This window comes from Eumetopias jubatus, unplaced genomic scaffold (genome assembly GCF_037043125.1).
Source record: "Eumetopias jubatus isolate StellerSeaLion01/CBP00866 unplaced genomic scaffold, mEumJub1_p1.0 scaffold_12, whole genome shotgun sequence".
NCBI classification, from domain to species: Eukaryota; Metazoa; Chordata; class Mammalia; order Carnivora; family Otariidae; genus Eumetopias; species Eumetopias jubatus.
Window position 1 is genome coordinate 40,776,413 of NW_028274818.1, and position 18,356 is coordinate 40,794,768.

The following is an 18,356-nucleotide window of genomic DNA, read 5'->3' on the forward strand; positions in this document are numbered from 1 at the left end:
ACTGATGGTATAATATTGGTCAAATTGCTTAGCTTTTCACAACCCAATTCCTCTTCTAAAAAAAGTTTTATAATGCTTAATAAGGTGGTTGTATAAATTCAGCGAAATAACATATGAAAAGCATCTATCCCACTGCTTTACATAGAATGGATGGGGAAAACAACTAAATAACTCTTTCCTTATGTTGTTTTTCTTGCTACCGCTGGCACACCACTGGGATACCCACATTTCCTGTTCTTCCCTCCAGCACAGCTTCCTAGAGACACAGTACACATTTTACATATGTGCAGGGTTTTTGTACATCCACTTACGTCCTATTCAGGCACAGCTAGAGGCCCTACAAACAGGGAGCAGTTACTGTCTCCTGCTTCTACTGATGAGATCTATTCAACAAGCAGTTATCGAGCACCTATAATGTCCTAGTTACTGACCTAGGCCCTATTGGGGTACAGAGAGACAAAAGGGTCTTCAAAATCCTTAAAGATGAGAAACAGTCTCTGGATAAACAGCTATCGGAGTTCAGAAGGGGGAGGAAAGTTATGGGCAGAGAGCTTGTGTGAAGTGAGCACCTAGCGGAAGGTGGCATTATTTGCAGAAGACAGGTCATTTAAGCTAAGTCCTGACACATGACAGAATTCACCATGCGGAGACTGGGGAAAGATAAAGATATTAGAAGATATGTTGATCGCAGAGAGTTTCTCAAAGCACCGTTCTGTCGATGCCTATACCTAACGGAAGGAAACTCCGTTTTACTTGATCTGGAATCTGTAACCATTAGACTGCTTGCTGAACACAATTGTAACTCTCGCGAATAAAACCGCCACAGTGACAGCAGTGGGTAACTACAGCAGCCACAGAACTGCAATTACTCTGAAACTGACTGGGGTAAAGATTTACTTGGACAATTGCTGAAACATCGTAAACTCTGAGAAGCTGCAATTTCGACTTCTGAGTTCACCCTGGTCAAACCCCCACTTTTTTTTTTTTTTTTTTTTGGCCGGGGACGAAATGCGCAGCAAGAAGGCCCAATTAGCGTCCGAAAAAGGAGGGCAGGGGGAAGGGGGGAGGTCTCCGCTGCGGATCTACTCTGGCTCCTCCCGAGTCCTGCAAGGCAAAAACCCGCCACACTAAATATGGCGTTTTCGAGTGTCCTTTCTTCGTTTTATTTCGCTCTCACCTTTTAGCCACACTCAACATGGCCCTAACCGAAGGTTTTATTCCTGTGGAACCGTCTCGGGACAGTTCTCGCGAGGCTTGCCTGGGCCCCCGACTGCTCCCGCCCTGCCTCGCGCGGCCGCCACTGCCACTGCCGCCGGCGCCGCTCCTCCTCCGTGTCAGTTGTTGGGCTGTAATGGCGACTGGGCCGCCGCTGCCGAAGTGACTCCCGGGCGGGGGAGCGGGGCCGGACCTGCGCCAGAGGGAACTGCAGAGAGCCGCAGCTCGGGGGGAGGCTTGCTGTGGGGGAGGGGAGGCAGCCTTTCCGCCTCTCCTTCCTTCTCTGCAGCCCGGCGGATCCCGGGAGCCGGTGCGAAGCGGGCACCCGGTGCGTCCCCGGAGCGGGGAGGCCAGGCCCGGCAGCCCTGGGGCCGGTCGGTGCGGCATCACTGCACCCTCCGCCAGGCCCCGCGGGATGCACCGTGGGAGCCGAGGGCGGAGGCGACACTCTCAGGTGAGCCGCGGGAGGATGTGGCTGGGACCGCGGACGCTCGCTTAGCCTCTGCTGCCTCTGTCCGCGGTCCCGGGTCCCCGGTGGCGGCGAGAGAGGCGGGGCGGGGCGCCGGGAGCCCTTGGCCCTGCCTGGCGTCCCCCTCGGGGAACCTCCCTGGGTTCTGAGCCTTTGCGGGGAGGGCCATCCTGAGACCTGGATTTCAGGTCCCACCGGTGCCTGCCGAAGACGGATTTCCTTCCTTACCTACCTGCTGGTGCTCCCCCCCCCCCCACCCCCGGTTCCCCGCCCCTCCTCTCGTCTGCGAAAGATGTAAGATACATTTCGCCTTTGGTCTCCGGAGAAGTGCTCCTTCTTCACTTGCAGATCAGGCATATTTTAGGAAATTCCGGGCAACTGACTCCAGTGGCAAGGATGACTGGTTTCTGTTCCTTTTTGGTGAGGATAAACATTCTCAAGTACAGGGAAAACTTTGATCTTCTGCCCCAGTCTAGCAGCTGCTAAATGTAGTCTACCGATCTATTCACAAATAATTTAGTGGGGGATTTAAAAAGCTTTACGCTTTGAAAGTTGTCAGTATTTTTCCCCGCCTTCTTTTTTAAATGTAGCCCAACATGGTAAATAATATTGAACTAATGTCACAAATAGGGTTTGGAATTTCGCTGGGTTTTTAGTTTTCAGATAGGAAGTTGCACATAGATAAGATTTTAATGTGGTTTTAGTGTAGTAGCAAATCTTTCATAAAGGAAAAGGTCCTTCATATAGGACAGGTTGTCAGGAGTAGTAATCGGTATCCATGCACTCCACCTGATTGTTTGGATTTTTTTGTTTTGTTGGGTGATCCTTGTTTTGAATTTGGAAAAGTCGTTAATGGTTATGTTGTCATGTTAGCGATGCCTGCTCCTGTCTTGTGTTTAAAGGTTTTAAAGAAAAGGCTATCTTAGGCCAACCTAGCAACAGCTTGAAAAGGTTTGCAAAAGCAATGTTAAAATACTGAAAGCTGCTCTCCACTCTAGTGGAGAGTTTAGTTTAAAATACTGTTTTTAAACAAGGCAGTGTGCTGCTAATAACAGATTGTGACTTTGGGGGATTGGTTGTTAGACCCATGGTAGAAGTTGCTTCAAACCCATGGGTGTGTAAAATGAATTAGTTTTGGTGTGCAAAATTGACGAACTCCACTCAGTGCAATAAAATCTGAAGCATTGAAGCGTGATTGCATTGAATTTAAGACGCTTTGATCAGAAAATAAACACAAGCTAAAATACATTGGGTAAGTACATGTGTCTCATTTTTTCCTAATAACAGGACCTGTGTTTGTAATGATGGTAAGGTCTAATAACTAAACAATTTCATACATACTTTCATACATCTGTGAGATAATTTCTCTGATTTTTTGAGATAGATTATTATGTAAGAGTGTTACTTAAACAACCAACCTGTGGGGGTAATCAATTTATGAATTCTGAAGTTGTGAATTTTTTCCTAATGCTTTTGATTGCCAGTCTTTTGCCCATTTTATAACACTTCTGTCATATCATGGACAGAAGAAAGGAGATGGAGTCCCTGTCTAACCATTTTTATTTGTTAAGTTGCTGTGTTACAGTGGCAGCAAAAAAGGAGCAGCTGTTTAAAATAATTGACATCATTTTTTGGTGTATCACCACATACGTTATTTTATTTAGTCTTTATGGCAGTGCGAGGTAGGTTTGGCAAATATTTTTGTTTTGCAGTTGTGGAAATTGACACATAAGGAAGTTCATTTATTTATATGAATGATGCTCTTATTTCTGCAGATCTAGAATTATTTATTTTTATTGAGGTATAATTGACGGATTAGTTTCAGGTGTACAACGTAATGGTCTGTATATGTATTGTGAAATGATCACAAGTCTAATTAACATTGTAGAATTAGTTTTATTTTTAAATTGAATATTAATATAGATACTTCTGGACCTTGGTTTTTTTAAAATCTAAAAAAATTCCATTTTTGTTTCTTTTGACATGGCACTAACTCCTTTATGCTGATTGTCGTTCTTTAAAAACAGTACTTTCAATAACTTGTTAATTATGAGCAAATCATGAATTATTACAATGGATGGCTTTATGGCTGTATGTACTTTTTGCTTGAACAGTGTTCTTAAGAAATTGTAGTTGTCCTCTCTCATTTTGTTTGGATACTCATAGTTCTGTCAAGTTTGGTAATTCAAATCATTTATACTCTTGGTTATGAAAAACCAATATTTGGGCCACATGGTAGCATAACTGAAAAGTAGTAACATCTTGGTGATATTGTAGAACTGGTGATTTAAAAAGTTAACTTGCCGTCTACCCTTGTGATTGCTCTTTTTGCAGCGTGGGACATGTTCTGAAATAATTTTCTTTATTGACATTTTCTTCCTGTGTCAAACCATTTCTAGTGTCGCAAATAGTCCAAAAAACACAACCAAAAGATTGAATAGTTTTTTTCTGCCCTAATAGCTTTTTGTTTATTATTATCACAGGTATAACTTTACATATACTAGTGATTATTTTGGTTGGTAATTTGCCTTTCTTATTTAGTCTGTAAGTTCCATGATGGCAGAGATCTTCTGTTAACTATTGTGTGCCCAGTGGCTAGCATATAGTAAACTAATCAATAAATATTAGTTGAATAAATTGACTAAAGAGTGGTCTTGGCATAATATTTAGAAAACAAAACAAAACACTGGTTCATGTTCCTAGGCACACATCAACTCTTATTAAGAATATACTCTAGAGATATGTTCAAGTTTGCTAGGTAGCAGGGAATGACAGCTGGGATTAAAAAACCACTGAGAATAAGCCACAGGTGGATCCTGAAAACTTTATTGGATATTTTAATGATTTGTGTGGATGTTCTGGCAATAGTTATTATAATTTAAAGAAAATAGAAGGTTTAAGACTCTAACCTAATTAGTACTATAATTATAGGTTCTTAATAACTTTAAGTCACTTCTTAATTACAGCATTGGGAGTTTTAAATCTTAAAGGCCAGCTAGTCCAATTCCCACATTTTACACATAAGTGAACAGTATCATATAGGGGAAATATCTCACCTTAAGTGGTTTCATAGCTGGATGAAGAATTCACTATACAGCTGCTAAGTCTTGTTTAATGTCAGATAATTATCAAATCAGACCATGATTGTGACCAACTGGGCAATGTACTCATTCTGCATTAGAGTGAAAACTCAAAATAGACCTCTCCATGAATCAAAAATATTTTTTAACTTAAAAATGAACCTCAACCCTCCCCTCTGTCATTGGGACTATAAATTGGTACAACTAGGACAATATTCTGGAAGGAAATTTGGTGTTACTTATCAAAATTAAAAGTGCACATATTTGATAGAGTCATTTCATTTTTAGGAGTTTATTTTACAGAAATTTTAACACAAAGCACAAGAGCAAATCTGTAAGGATGTTCATTTGAACGTTATTATAAGTAAATGCCAGTAGTATTTATAAATAAAAAATATTCTAAATGTCCCAATGGTAGGGGAATAGTTGAAATTATAGTATATTTATGGTGTGAAGTACTATGCATTTGTTAACAGGTTGAGGGATAGCTCTCTTTACTTCATGAGAAGCAGCTGAGTGTATCACTGAGCGCAGGGACCATGCAACTAACTTTCTGGGTTCAAATCCCAACTACATCATTTATTAGATGCGGCCATTAGCAAATTACTTAAACTCATCTATAAAGTGGATATAATTATAGTTCTCACCTGACAGGGCTGTTGTGAGAGTTAAATGAGTTGCTATTTAAGCCATAAGTAAGCATAGTAAGCACCAATAAATGTTTAAGTGTTTGCAATTGCTGTTATGTACTGAGATGGAAGAATGTTCATGATATAATACTGTGTGAGAAAAATAGTTGCATAACACTGTGGGATATGATTCGGTTTTGAAAAAACAAATACATGGGCAAAGAAATTCAGTTTGATTTTATTATGATTTTGTATGTGCATAGGAAAGAGTCTGTAAGGATAGATATTAAACTATTAGCTGTGTTATCCCTGGGGGAGTGGATGACTTTCCTTTTTTTTACTTTAGACACTTTTGTTTATTATAAGTCCCACTTTTATAATTTTTGAAACATTTTTTTCTAAAAAAGAAAACATAAAAAGTTTCTTCTATTAAACAGTCATATAACTATAATTTTGAATGTAGTTTTTCAGAGATCTGTAAATTTCATCAACATGATATCACAATGATATTTTCTTTTAAAACTTGTTGAGGGAAAGCTAAACTTGTAAGTGTACTTCTTTTCTTTTTTTTATTATGTTAATCACCATACATTACATCATTAGTTTTTGATGTAGTGTTCCATGATTCATTATTTGCGTATAACACCCAGTGTTCCATGCAGAACGTGCCCTCTTTAATACCCATCACCAGGCTAACCCATCCCCCCACCCCCCTCCCCTCTAGAACCCTCAGTTTGTTTTTCAGAGTCCATCATCTCTCCTGGTTAGTCTCCCCCTCCGATTTCCCTCCCTTTATTCTTCCCCTCCTGATTTCTTCTTCTTCTTTTTTTTAACATATAATGTATTATTTGTTTTAGAGAAGTGTACTTATTTTATACTAGCTTTGTGACCCTACGTGTCATTTCTTAATTTACAAAATAAGTACATAGGCTAGATCAGTGTTTCTTAAACCCAGTATTCCCAGATTGTGCCATGAGGTGCCTTGGAGCACTGTAGTGAACTCACACAGGTACTGTGGAATATTTAAAAATTTTCGAGGGAAACAGTAATATTTGACAGCTGTGGGCTATCTCTGTGATACTTGATGTCTGTGGGACACTTCAACTATTAGTTCGAGGTAGTGTCTGTGAGATTGTGCTACATTCCTTTGGATGACAGGATGTCTTCAAAAAGCTGGGTTTGGGGGGGCTGCTGTAATAAAAAGCAAGTACTGTGCAAAAATCAGTGTGAATGGTAAATGAAAGTGGCAGTGTCCAAAGTGATTTTAAGGTTTGAGAAGTTGTGTAATGTATAGCTGGTGCATACATCCCATTAATAAGTAATTGTGGTTGTATAGTAATAAAACATTTCTTTCAATTTATATGTATTTTTCAAACTGCTACTAAGTTGTTAGGACACAATTACTTACTAGATTGTATGGATCTAATGAATGGAACTGGTAGGTATTTTTTGGTGCCTGGGGGCACCATGGGAAAATTACTGAGACACTGAGAGTTCTGTGAACTGAAAAGGCTTGGGAACCTCTCCAACTCTTTTGACTAGGACACTCACAGTAAGAAATATATTTTTTCATAGGGATATAATATACATATATATGTATATATCTATATATAAATGAATTTTATATTTTAGGGCAAAAAATAATCCTGATATGTGAACCATGGGACATTTTTATAGACATATATTCCTTGAAATTAATTTGGAAGAGTAAGCATTCAGGATAACTAGATGGTGGGTAAGCAAAGTATAGGCTCATATTTCTAGGACTCTCCCCCCCTCCATTGTTCCTGGTCTTGTTCATTGTCGTTACTTTTCCTTAAGTAAAAGAAGAGGGGCACCTGTAGTCAAGTATAGCTCATCTGTCAGTGGGGAATATTATGTTTGTGACCCTCACCCTGCCTGCCACTTACGTTGCAAAGGCCAAACTGGTACCAAATGTTACATAGTTTTCTTCTGGATTTCCTAGATTACAGTAGATCAGCCTTATATTTGTAAAAGTAGTTGTTGGGGTTTTTGTATTTTAAATGTAGAGAGAGGTGAGGCTAAAATTCTCAGGTCATTTGTATTTGTGTATTATACTATATTATGTGAGTATTGGTTATTCTGAATTTACGTGGAACAGTGTAATAGGTCTGAGCTAGAGCTGGAATGTTTTCTCTTTTTTCCTAGCCGGTCCCTACTAAATTTGTCCATTTTATATTTAGACGAGATAGTATGACTATTGCAGGGTTGTCTTTTCTCATTCTTTCAGGCAGCCATGGTTTTACATAGGATCTGATAGAGATGAGAGAACTGAAATGTAGCAGAGGTGTGGAAAACATTGTCTGTGGTAGCCAAACCAAAGTAATTTCTTTCATCTCTATCCCCAGGGCCAGGCACATAATAGGAGCCCAATAAATAATTGAGCCAAGGTGCACCTGGGTGGCTCAGTCGTTAAGCCTCTGCCTTTGGCTCAGGTCATGATCCCAGGATCCTGGGGTTGAGCCCCGAATAGGGCTCCCTGCTTGGCGGGGAGCCTGTTTTTCCCTCTCCCACTCCCCCTGCTTGTGTTCTTTCTCTCACTGTGTCTCTCTCTGTCAAATAAATAAAATCTTAAAAAAAAATAATTGAGCCAAATCTATATGACTGAATGAGAACCCTGTCAATAAATGTAAAGGGAAAATTTGCTGCTAGAAGATACTTGAGAATTGGGTATTCATAAAATGTCATCTTGTATCTTATTTGTGTATATACCATAAGTATAGATCAGCATTTCTCAAACTTTCTGGTGTCCAGACCACTTCATACGCTTGAGTTATTAAAAACTTAGAGCTTTTGTTTACATGGGTTCTATCTATTGATATTTACTATGTTAGAAGTTTTAAAAGTATATATTAGTTTTTTTCAAATTTTAATTCCAGTATAATTACCATACAGTGTTATATTAGTATCAAGTGTATGATATAGTGATACAGCAATTCTATACATTACTCAGTGCTCATCATGATGAGTGTACTCTTAATCCCCTTTACCTATTTCACCCATCCATTTGTTCTCCATAGTTAAGAGTCTGTTTTTTGGTTTGTCTCTTTTTTTCTTTGTTCATTTGTTTCTTAAATTCCACACAATGAGTGAAATCATATGGTATTTGTCTTTCTCTGACTTGTTTCACTTAGCATTCATTATACACTCTAGATACATCCATGTTGTTGCAAATAGCAAGATTTCATTTTTTTCATGGCTGACTAATAGTCCATCACACACACACACATACACACACATCTTTATCCATTCATCTATCAGTGGACACTTGGTCTGCTTCCATATTTTTGTGATTGTAAATAATGCTGCTGTAAACATAGGGGTGCATATATCTTTTCAGATTAGTGTTTTTGTATTCTTTGGGTAAATACCCAGCAGTGAAATTACTGGATGGATCATATGGTAGCTCTATTTTTTTTTTAAGATTTATTTATTTATTTGACAGAGCACAAGTAGGTAGAGCAGTAAGTAGATAGGAGAGGGAGAAGCAGGCTCCCCGCTGAGCAGAGAGCCCGATGCGGGGCTCCGTCCCAGGACCCTGGGATCATGACCTGAGCCGAAGTCAGAGGCTTAACTGACTCCGCCACCCAGGCGCCGCGTAGCTCTATTTTTAATTTTTGGAGGACCCTCCATACTGTTTTCCATAGTGGCTACACCAGTTTGCATTACCACCAACAGTAAAATGAGGGTTCTTTTTTCTCCACATCCATGCCAATACTTGTTTCTTGTGTTTTTGATTTTCACCATTCTGACAAGTGTGAGGTGATCTCTCGTTAGTTTGATTTGCATTTTCCTGATGGTGAGTGATGTTGAGCATCTTTTCATGTGTCTGTTGGCCATCTGTGTGTCTTCTTTGTACAAATGTCTGGTTCATATCTTCTGCCCATTTTTAATTTCAATTTTATTTATTTATTTTTTTAGAGAGGGAGGAAGGAGAGGGGAGGGGTAGAGGGAGAGGGAGAAAGAGAATCTTAAGCAAGCTCCACACGCAGCATGAGCCCGACGTGGGGCTCGATCTCACAACCCTGGGATCATGACCCGAGCTGAAATCAAGAGTTGAACACTCAGTGGACTGAGTCACCCAGAAGTCCCCTCTTTTGCCCAATTTTTAAAATTTGTATTTTATTTTTTTTTTAAAGATTTTATTTATTAGTCAGAGAAAGTGACAGAGAGCATGAGTAGGGAGGAAAGGGAGAAGCAGGCTCCCTGCTCATCTAGGACCCTGGGATCATGACCTGAGCTGAAGGCAGATGCTTAGCTGACTGAGCCACCCAGGTGCCCCTCCTCTTCTGCCCATTTTTTAATTATTTGTTTGTGTGTGTGTTGTTGTATAAGTTCTTTCTATATTTTGGATACTAACCCTTTTTTTGGATATGTCGCTTGCATCTATCTTCTCCCATTCAGTTAAGTTGTCTTTTAGTTTTGATGGTTGTTTCCTTAGCTGTGCGGAAGCTTTTTATTTTGGTGTAGTCCCAATATTTTGCTTTTGTTTCTCTTGCCTCAGAAGACCTAGTAAAATGTTGCTACAGCCGATTACTGCTTGTGCTCTCTTCTAGGATTTTTATGGTTTCAGATCTCATGTTTCGGTCCTTAATCTATTCTGAGTTTTTATTTTTGTGTATGGTGTAAGAGAGTCCAGTTTTATTCTTTTGCATGTAGCTGTCTAGTTTCCCCAACATCATTTTTTGAAGAGACTGTCTTTTTCCCATTGTCTGTTATTGTTGAAGATTAATTGACCATTTGTGGGCTTATTTCAGGGTTTTCTATTCTGTTCTTTTGATTTATGTGTCTGTTTTGTGCCAGTACCATACTGTTTTGATTACTGTAGGTTTTACAGTATAGCTTGAAATCTGGGATTGTGATACCTCTAGTTTAGTTATTCTTTTTCAAGATTGCTTTGGCTATTTGGGGTTTTTTGTGGTTCCATACAAATTTTAGGATTATTTGTTCTAGTTCTGTGAAAATGCTTTTGGTATTTTGATAGAGATTGCATTAAATCTGTAGATTGCTTTGGGTGGTTATGGACATTCTACTTTATTGAGGGCTTTTATCATGAATGGATGTTGTACTTTGTCAAATGCTTTTTCTGCATCTCTTGAAGTAATCATATGGTTTTTATCCTTTCTCTTGTTGATGTGATGTATCACATTGATTGATTTGTGAATATTGAACCACCCTTGCATCCCAGGAATAAATCCTGCTTGGTTGTGGTGAATGATTTTTTTAATGTATTGTTGGATTCAGTTTGCCAGTATTTTGTTGAGGATTTGCATCTGTGTTCATCAGAGATTTTGACCTGTAGTTCTCTCTCTCTCTATCTCTCTTTTTTTTTTTTTGTAGTGTCTTTATCTGGTTTTGGTATCAAGGTAATGGTAACCTCATAGAATGAATTTGGAAGCTTTCCTTCCTCTTCTATTTTTTGGAATAGTTTGAAAAGAATAGGTATTAACTCTTCTTTAAATGTTTAGTAGAATTCACCTGTGAAGCCATGTGATCCTGGACTTTGTTTTTTGGGAGTTTTATTTATTACTGATTTAATTTCATTGCTGATAATGGATCTACTCAATTTTTTTGTTTCTTCCTGATTCATTTTTGGGAAGTTATATAGTTCTAGGAATTTATTTCTTCTAGGTTACCCTATTTGTTGGTGTATAATTTTTCATAATACTCTCTTATAATCCTTTATAGTTCTAGGGTTGGTTGGTATTTCTCCTCTTTCATTTGTGATTTTGAGTCCTCTCTGTTTTTTCTTTTTCTTTTTTTAATGAGTCTGGCTAAAGGTTTATTAGTTTTGTTGATCTTTTCAAAGAACCAGAGCTCCTGGCTTTATTGATCATTCTATTGCTTTTTTTTTAGCTTCTATTTCATTTATTTCTGCTCTGTCCTTTTCTCTTTCCTTCATTCTATTGATTTTGGGGTTTTTTTTTTTTTTTCTATCTCTTTTAGGTGTCAGGTGAGGTTGTTTATTTGGAATTTTTCTGCTTCTTGCAGTAGGCCTGTGTTGCTGTAAACTTCCTTCTTAGAACACCTTTTGCTGCATCCCAAAGATTTTGGACGGTTGTGTTTTCATTTCCATTTGTCTCTGTGTATTTTTTGCTTTCCTCTTTGATTTCTTGGTTGATCCATTTATTTTTTAGTAGCATGTTATTTAATCTCCATGTATTTGTGTTTTTTTCCATATTTTTTCCTGTGGTTGATTTCTAGTTTCCTAGCATTGTGGTTGGAAAAGATGCATGATATGGAAGTTTTAAATATACTTATTAATTTATTTAAAATAACAAATCCATATTAAAATAAACAGATAACATTTTTAAAATGAAAAGTGACTATTTTTCCAAAACAAAAACATTTAGTGAAAGGAGTGACATTCTTGGACATTTTTCAGTTTTTTTTTTTAATGTTTAGCTTAATAGAAGACATCTGGATTCTCCTATCTCCTTCTGCATTCAGTCTGTTGTGATACCATATATTATGTAGCCTTTGGGAGCCTGTACTGTACATACTCAGAATGAAAGTGAAAAAGAGGAATAATGTCTTAATGTTATTATGGAAATAGTTTTGATTTCAAAGACTCTGCCTGAAAGGTGGACCCTCAGAGATCCCTGGACCATGGTTGAAACTGGTGATATAGATTATAAATTTAGAGTAGAATAGGAATTAGAGGTCATGTAATTATAATCACATCTTGTGGATATTTCTGGCTTGTACATCTGGACTGAGAATACCTTAAGCTTGGTTTTTGGGAATAATCATAAGTTGGCGTTTGGAGATGTTGAGTAAGATGTGCCTTTGAGGTTTCTGAATAAGAGGTATGATATGTGGGTTAGCATATCAGAGATAAGATCTGGGCCAGAGTTTGGCAGTCATTGGCATATACATGGTATTTGAAGCCTTGGGCATGGTGATGTCACCCAGAGTATAGTGTTAGAAAAGAGCCCATGGTCAAACCTGCTTGAATCTCTAGATTTAAGAGAAAATGACTAGCTAGCAGAGGAGACTCAGAAAGAGAACTAGAAAGAAGATGGAAAACCAGAGTGTAGTGTATGGAAACCAAGGAAATGAGTGTTTCAAGAGATTAGTTAACTGTGATGAATGCTGCCAAGAGGCCAAGCAAGATGAGGACTTTTTATTTGAAAATGCCTAGGGGTGCCCGGGTGGCTCAGTCAGTTAAGCATCTGCCTCTTGATCTCAGCTCAGGTCTTTATCTCATGGTCATGAGTTCAAGCCCTGTGTTGGGGGGGGGGAGAAAATGCCCATTAGATTGATTTATTTATTTTTAAAGATTTTATTTATTTGACAGAGAGACACACAGCAAGAGGGAACATAAGCAGGGGGAGTGGAAGAGCGAGAAGCAGGCTTCCCATTGAGAGGGGAGCCTGATGCGGGGCTCAATCCCAGGACCCCGGGATCATGACCTGAGCCGAAGGCAGATGCTTAACGACTGAGCCACCCAGGCACCCCTGCCCATTAGATTTAGAGATGAAGAGATCTTTGGTGATTTTAGTGAGAGCTGTTGTGGAGAAATGGGGATGCCAACCACATTGGAATCGCTTGAAGAGTGAGTGAAAAGTATCTCTAAATGGAAACTGAGTGTATTCAGTCAACTTTTTTGAGAAGTTTATAAAGGAAAAAGAGCAGCAGTGGAGGAGGGTGCTGGGTTGTGGTGCTGGTGTTGTTTTAAGTAAGAAGATTAAGTGTAAATGCTGACTGGAGAATCTTGGTGAGAGGAGGAGGCTAGACATACACATGAGGGAAAATGTAATTGATGGTTGAAGTTTCTTGAAAGAACTTGGAGATGGGGAGATCTTGAAACAGATGAAGTATTCATATGGCTCCTTTCCTCTAAAAGTTACTTTTTGTGTTGTTTTCCCATCCTCTCTCTTTATGAACTCTTTAGCCTGCATGATAAGTGGGGAAGTTAAATGGTAACTGTAATTCTTTTAAATTTCTTGATTATTGTTAGTTTTCTCTGAGCCTTTGTGCTTCCCTTATGAGGTGAGTATTTGGGTGATACTTTGAAGTGTGGACTTCTTGTTTGCTCAAGTAAATAGGTTTTTTTTAAAGTTGCATACTTGTTTGATATAAGGTGCTTCAGCTTTTTATATGTTTAATCTTAACCAGATTCTTTTATATCGTTTTTATAGCTTTAGTGAAATTCTATTTGTTTTCTTTATTTTTTTTTTTAAAGATTTTACTTATTTGACACAGAGAGAGAGAGAGCACAAGTAGGCAGAGAGGCAGGCAGAGGGAGAGGGAGAAGCAGGCTCTCCACTGAGCAGGGACCCCGATGTGGGGCTCGATCCCAGGACTCTGGGATCATGACCCGAGCTGAAGGCAGCCACTTAACCGACTGAGCCACCCAGGCGCCCCTATTTCTGTTTTCTGTTGGCAAGTTACAGTGTTCCTTAGCGAACTTTTGGAAGTTGATTATTGTTTTGAGCTTTTCATATTTTACGTGATTTAAGTAGAACCATGTCAAGTAGTTTCTTTTTTAGTCCTCCTGGTATTTGACTTTAGTCTGAACAAAGGAGCATTGTTCATGTATGCTTCTGACTTTTGCATGAAACAACTTGTTTCTCTGCAAGATGCCAGTTAAACTCACTCACTGTAAAATGGACACGAGAATGAAACTCTTGAGTCACTTAACTGAGTAATAAAAGTATTCTTAAGTTTGGGGTGTCTGGGTGGCTCAGTTAAGTGTCCGACTCTTGATTTCAACTCAGGTCATGATTTCAGGGTTGTGAGATCAAGCCCTGTGTTGGAATCTGCGCTGGGCATGAGCCTGCTTGGTATTCTCTCTCTCCCTCTCCTGCTACTCCACCCTCTCTCTAATTAAAAAAAAAAAAAGTATTCTTAAGTTTTCTGAAATTTAAGAAGCTTTGCAGTATAGTAAGGAGACAAAATGCAATAGACTGATAGAGATTCTGTGTTATTGGTTTCTCAAAACTGGGGTCATAAGAGAGGAGTGGCCAATAATTGATCCTTTAAAAACAAATCATGTTGGAAACCCTACATGATCTTGTTCCTTTCCTTCTCCAGCTTCATCTCTTGACATTTTTCCTTTCCAACACATGGGACTTTTTGGTTTCTTAAACTGTGTCGTGTCTTTTTTGTCTCAGGGCCATTCCAAATATTGTTCCTACTGCCTGGAAAGCTCTTTCTTGCCCACCTGTATTCATCCTTTAGGTCTTAGATTTAATGAGACTTTCCTTTCCACTCCTCAGATTAGATGAATTTCCTTCTGTTACATGCTTCTATGGCATTTTCCTGTTTTTTCCCCTTAGTTATTTTCATCCCATTTGTAATATTTGTTGAATATCAACCTTCTGAGTAAACCTGTAGATTTCTTTAGTGTGGGGGCCATGTTTCTTTTCACTGCTGTATCCCCAGTACTTAGTACTTTTCATTCCCACTACATGCATGGCACTCAGCAGATATTTGTTAAACGAGTGGATGGCATGGGTCAGATTGAGGAAAAGGTTTTTCATGAGTGTGGAAGAACAGTCTGATGCAACACCAAGGAGGTTGCTGAAACATCGTACCTGCCCTGTTTAGAATGGAGGGTGGAATAAAATGCTTCATCTGTAGACAAAGGTGAGGAAGTCCTGTCCTTTCCTGTGAGTTTGAGAATGGTCAAGATGTGTGGGTTAAATGAGCAGTCTCTAAAGAAGTTAACGTGCATTGAACTTAATGGAACAGAGGTTCTAACGATAGAATTGAGGTGAGAAAGCCAAGTGCCTTGTGATGAAATTATGAGAGAGGATAGGGGATAATGTTATAAATGGTGGCTGAGTTGGAATATTCAGAGAGGCATTATGTGAATGCCTGTTAGAGGCTTTCAGGGGTTTGAGAGAGAGAGAGAGATCTAGATTTAATTTCCAGATCTGTCACTGAATGACCTTGGACTGTTTCCATAGTCTGCTACTGTTTCTTCATCAGTAAAATAGATATATAAATACTCCTTGTTCACACTTTAAAAACCTTAAATAAAAAACTTTTTTTTTTTTTTTTAAGCATTAACAAGAGAGAAAGAAAAACAGAAAAAGGTATGGAGCAGAAGATATGTCCCTTAATAGTGTTTGGTGGGAGGTGGAATTTTTGGTGCTCTGGAATTGAATGTTTAGTGTTTTTATAAACGAAAAAGAAAAAAAAAAAAAACATTAAAGGTTCCCCAAAGCCCATGGCTGTTGTGTTACACACATCCCACTGAGAAGAGCCCCGGGAAAAGAGCAGAAGAGGACAAGAGAAACCGAGAGTGGGGCCAAGTGCAGGTGGGGGCAGTTTTCTCTGTGCAGTGTGTTGTTAGGGTCACAGAGAGGAAAAGGCCCTTTTTTTGGCCAGAAAAGGAGTGGGAAGGAATGGGGGGGAGGGTAAATAAGGGATTTTAATGCATAGGGGAAAGGGTAGGGGGGTGGTGTGTTGTGCACTTTCCTCCTACCCTGTGGCCTCAATATATAAGGGAAGGGGGACAGAGAAGGATAAAGATTCCAGTTGCATTCAGCAGAGCTTTAGGTTAAGGGGAACAGTAAAAGGCAAACGAGGAGGAGGATTGTGGGTTGTAATGGAGACTGAAAGTAAGATGTGGAAAGCAATACGGTCCTTGGCCCACATGTCAGGAACACAGAAAATGGTAGGTATGATTATTAACTATTAACTGCCTTCATGGTCACCCCCCTGCTGCCCAGAGGTTTATAACTTTAGCTTCTGGTTTAAAGGTGTTTTTTTGCTCTCACTGTTCTGGAACGTCAGAAGAGAAATGGTCTCACGTGGTTGGGGAATAGGATTAGTTCTCTCCACTGATGCTCATCTTTATGTGTTTTTGGAAGCTTTGGGCTTCAAAGAGTAGAATTGAAAATAATCTCTAGAGCTGTAGTTCTCAAAGCTGAGCTTGTATTAGGATCCCTGTAGACCTTTAAAAATACAGGGTTTTGGCCTCTCCTCAGACTGATTCAGAATCTCTTGTGGGTGGAGCCTCACCATCTCAGTTTTTAATGTTATCCAGGTGATTCTTCTCCTAGAGCTGCTTGAGAAAGCTGGCTCGGGAGACAAGAACTCTAGCTGCTTGTCCTCCAAGCATTAAGGGCATTAAGTAGCTGCTCTGAAACTCACTTGCGGTGGGAATGATTGACAATGTACGTGTGGGTTATTTGGGAAATAATTATCTTTATAGGCTTAAAGACTGGCTATAGAGGATAAGTAGAGGGAGTAATGATTTTAAAATACTGTATTTAAAATCCATTTAAATACAAAGTATGTTTTCTGTGTGTCCCTGTTTGCTATGGATTAAATAGCAGCTATGATGACTTTATGAGTAAAGGTACATTTTGAGTAAAGGTACATGTTATACTGGCATGTTAAGACTAATATTTTGTATGTTACCCTTAATACTAGTTCACATCATGTGCCCACATTTTTTAAAAAGAAGCCAAGCATATTATCATAATATGTTTAAATAAATGTGCATTTGTGTGTTGTGTGTCTTGTGTGTGTGTGTGGGGGGGTGTGTGTGTTGTATATCTCATTCATTGTAGTAAGGGTCTTTTTGAGTTTCCAGAGAATTTTTATGTTGTAGGTTTATTCATACCTTTTTTTAGATTTAGAAAAATTAATCATAAGCACGTTTGGTACAAATATGAAATAGTAGAGATAAAAATAGGGAAACTAAAGGTGAGAAAGGGAGGTGAGGAAATCAGATAAGAGAATACGGAAAACAAAAGGAGTGAGAGGGAAAAATATAGAAGAAAATGGGAGGTAAATGGGGAACAAGAGGAAAAATATCCTAGTATTTGAAGAGAATATAATAGATTTGTTTTTTAGCGAATGAATTTTAGAGAATTTCTCTAATTTTAAGCAGATTTTCTTAAGTAAAACTGTACTACTGAATGAAAGAACCAGAGACGATAATAGAGGAAAGTATTAGGAAACCCACTTTCCCCTTTCAGCTCACTTTAGCTTGTAGGATTTTAGAAGAAGGAATGGTATGGTATGGGTTTTAGGAGAAAGGATACATTATTTACTGATTGAATTAATCGAATATGATCTAGGACAGTGTGCCTAGATTTCTAATTCCATTTAATTCAATTTTTTATTAGGATTCTAGCTTCTTACTGTCAATTAGAGACTCTTGGCATCTTGGAATCTTTGTCACTAGGTTTCATTGTCAGTCAGAGTTCAGGTCTGTTGAGGATGGCACTCAGCAGTATCACCATACTTCCAGAATCGGGGAACTTGATTGCTAACAAAGTATTCTTGACAAGGTAGATGTGTTTGTCATGTTGTAGCCTGCTAGTTAATGGTACCTCTCTGTTAATTCCCACAAAGAATCTGTTTAGATGGGGCCACTCCATTCCCCTCTAAGAAACACTAAGACTTCATATGAGGTTGAAGCCATGGGTCTAGTAGTTCATCTTTGCTCTGGGTGAACCACTGGGAGAAATGTCTTCCCTTTCTGAGTAGTTTCTGCTGTTCATGGGCTCTAGATGGTAATGTTTTACTGCTCCACTTTGCTCATTACTTTGTTCATGTCCAGAGTGAATAAATGAACCTCCAATACAGTTTATACATAATTCTTGTACTTTTTTTTTTTTTGCCTAATCATAGTAAGGCTTTTACTTGGTTATATAGGCAAATCAAAAGCATTATCTTTTGCTCCAGTCATCTATTCATTGCACATTAATGATGATATGCTTTATCAAACGACTCCCATTGTTTCCATGGTATCATATATTTATTATATGGTCACCTGTAACCCTCTTCTTTACACTGTTATTATCAGCAAGGTCAGTTACGCTTTTTGGGTGTGGCTTCTTTTACATATAATCTTATAGACTACTTGCAAAATAGTATATGAATTTCATTCCCTTGTTTTACATTTCTTTTTTTCCTAGCTTACTAGCCTAGTGATGATTGTTAATTGTGTTCTTTTTCCTTTCTTTTTTTAAA

General features: G+C 38.6%; 1 protein-coding gene across 3 annotated transcripts in view; it reads left to right on the forward strand.

Moving 5' to 3' along the window:
• The first annotated feature begins 1,453 nt into the window (after positions 1-1,453).
• CEP350 (centrosomal protein 350) overlaps positions 1,454-18,356 on the forward strand; it is a 154,847-nt gene continuing 137,944 nt past the window's right edge. For all 3 annotated transcript variants that reach the window (XM_088017380.1, XM_028121508.2, XM_028121509.2), the window contains exon 1: positions 1,454-1,669. The gene's annotated coding sequence lies outside the window, so the exon portion shown is untranslated. The remainder of the gene's footprint in view (positions 1,670-18,356) is intronic.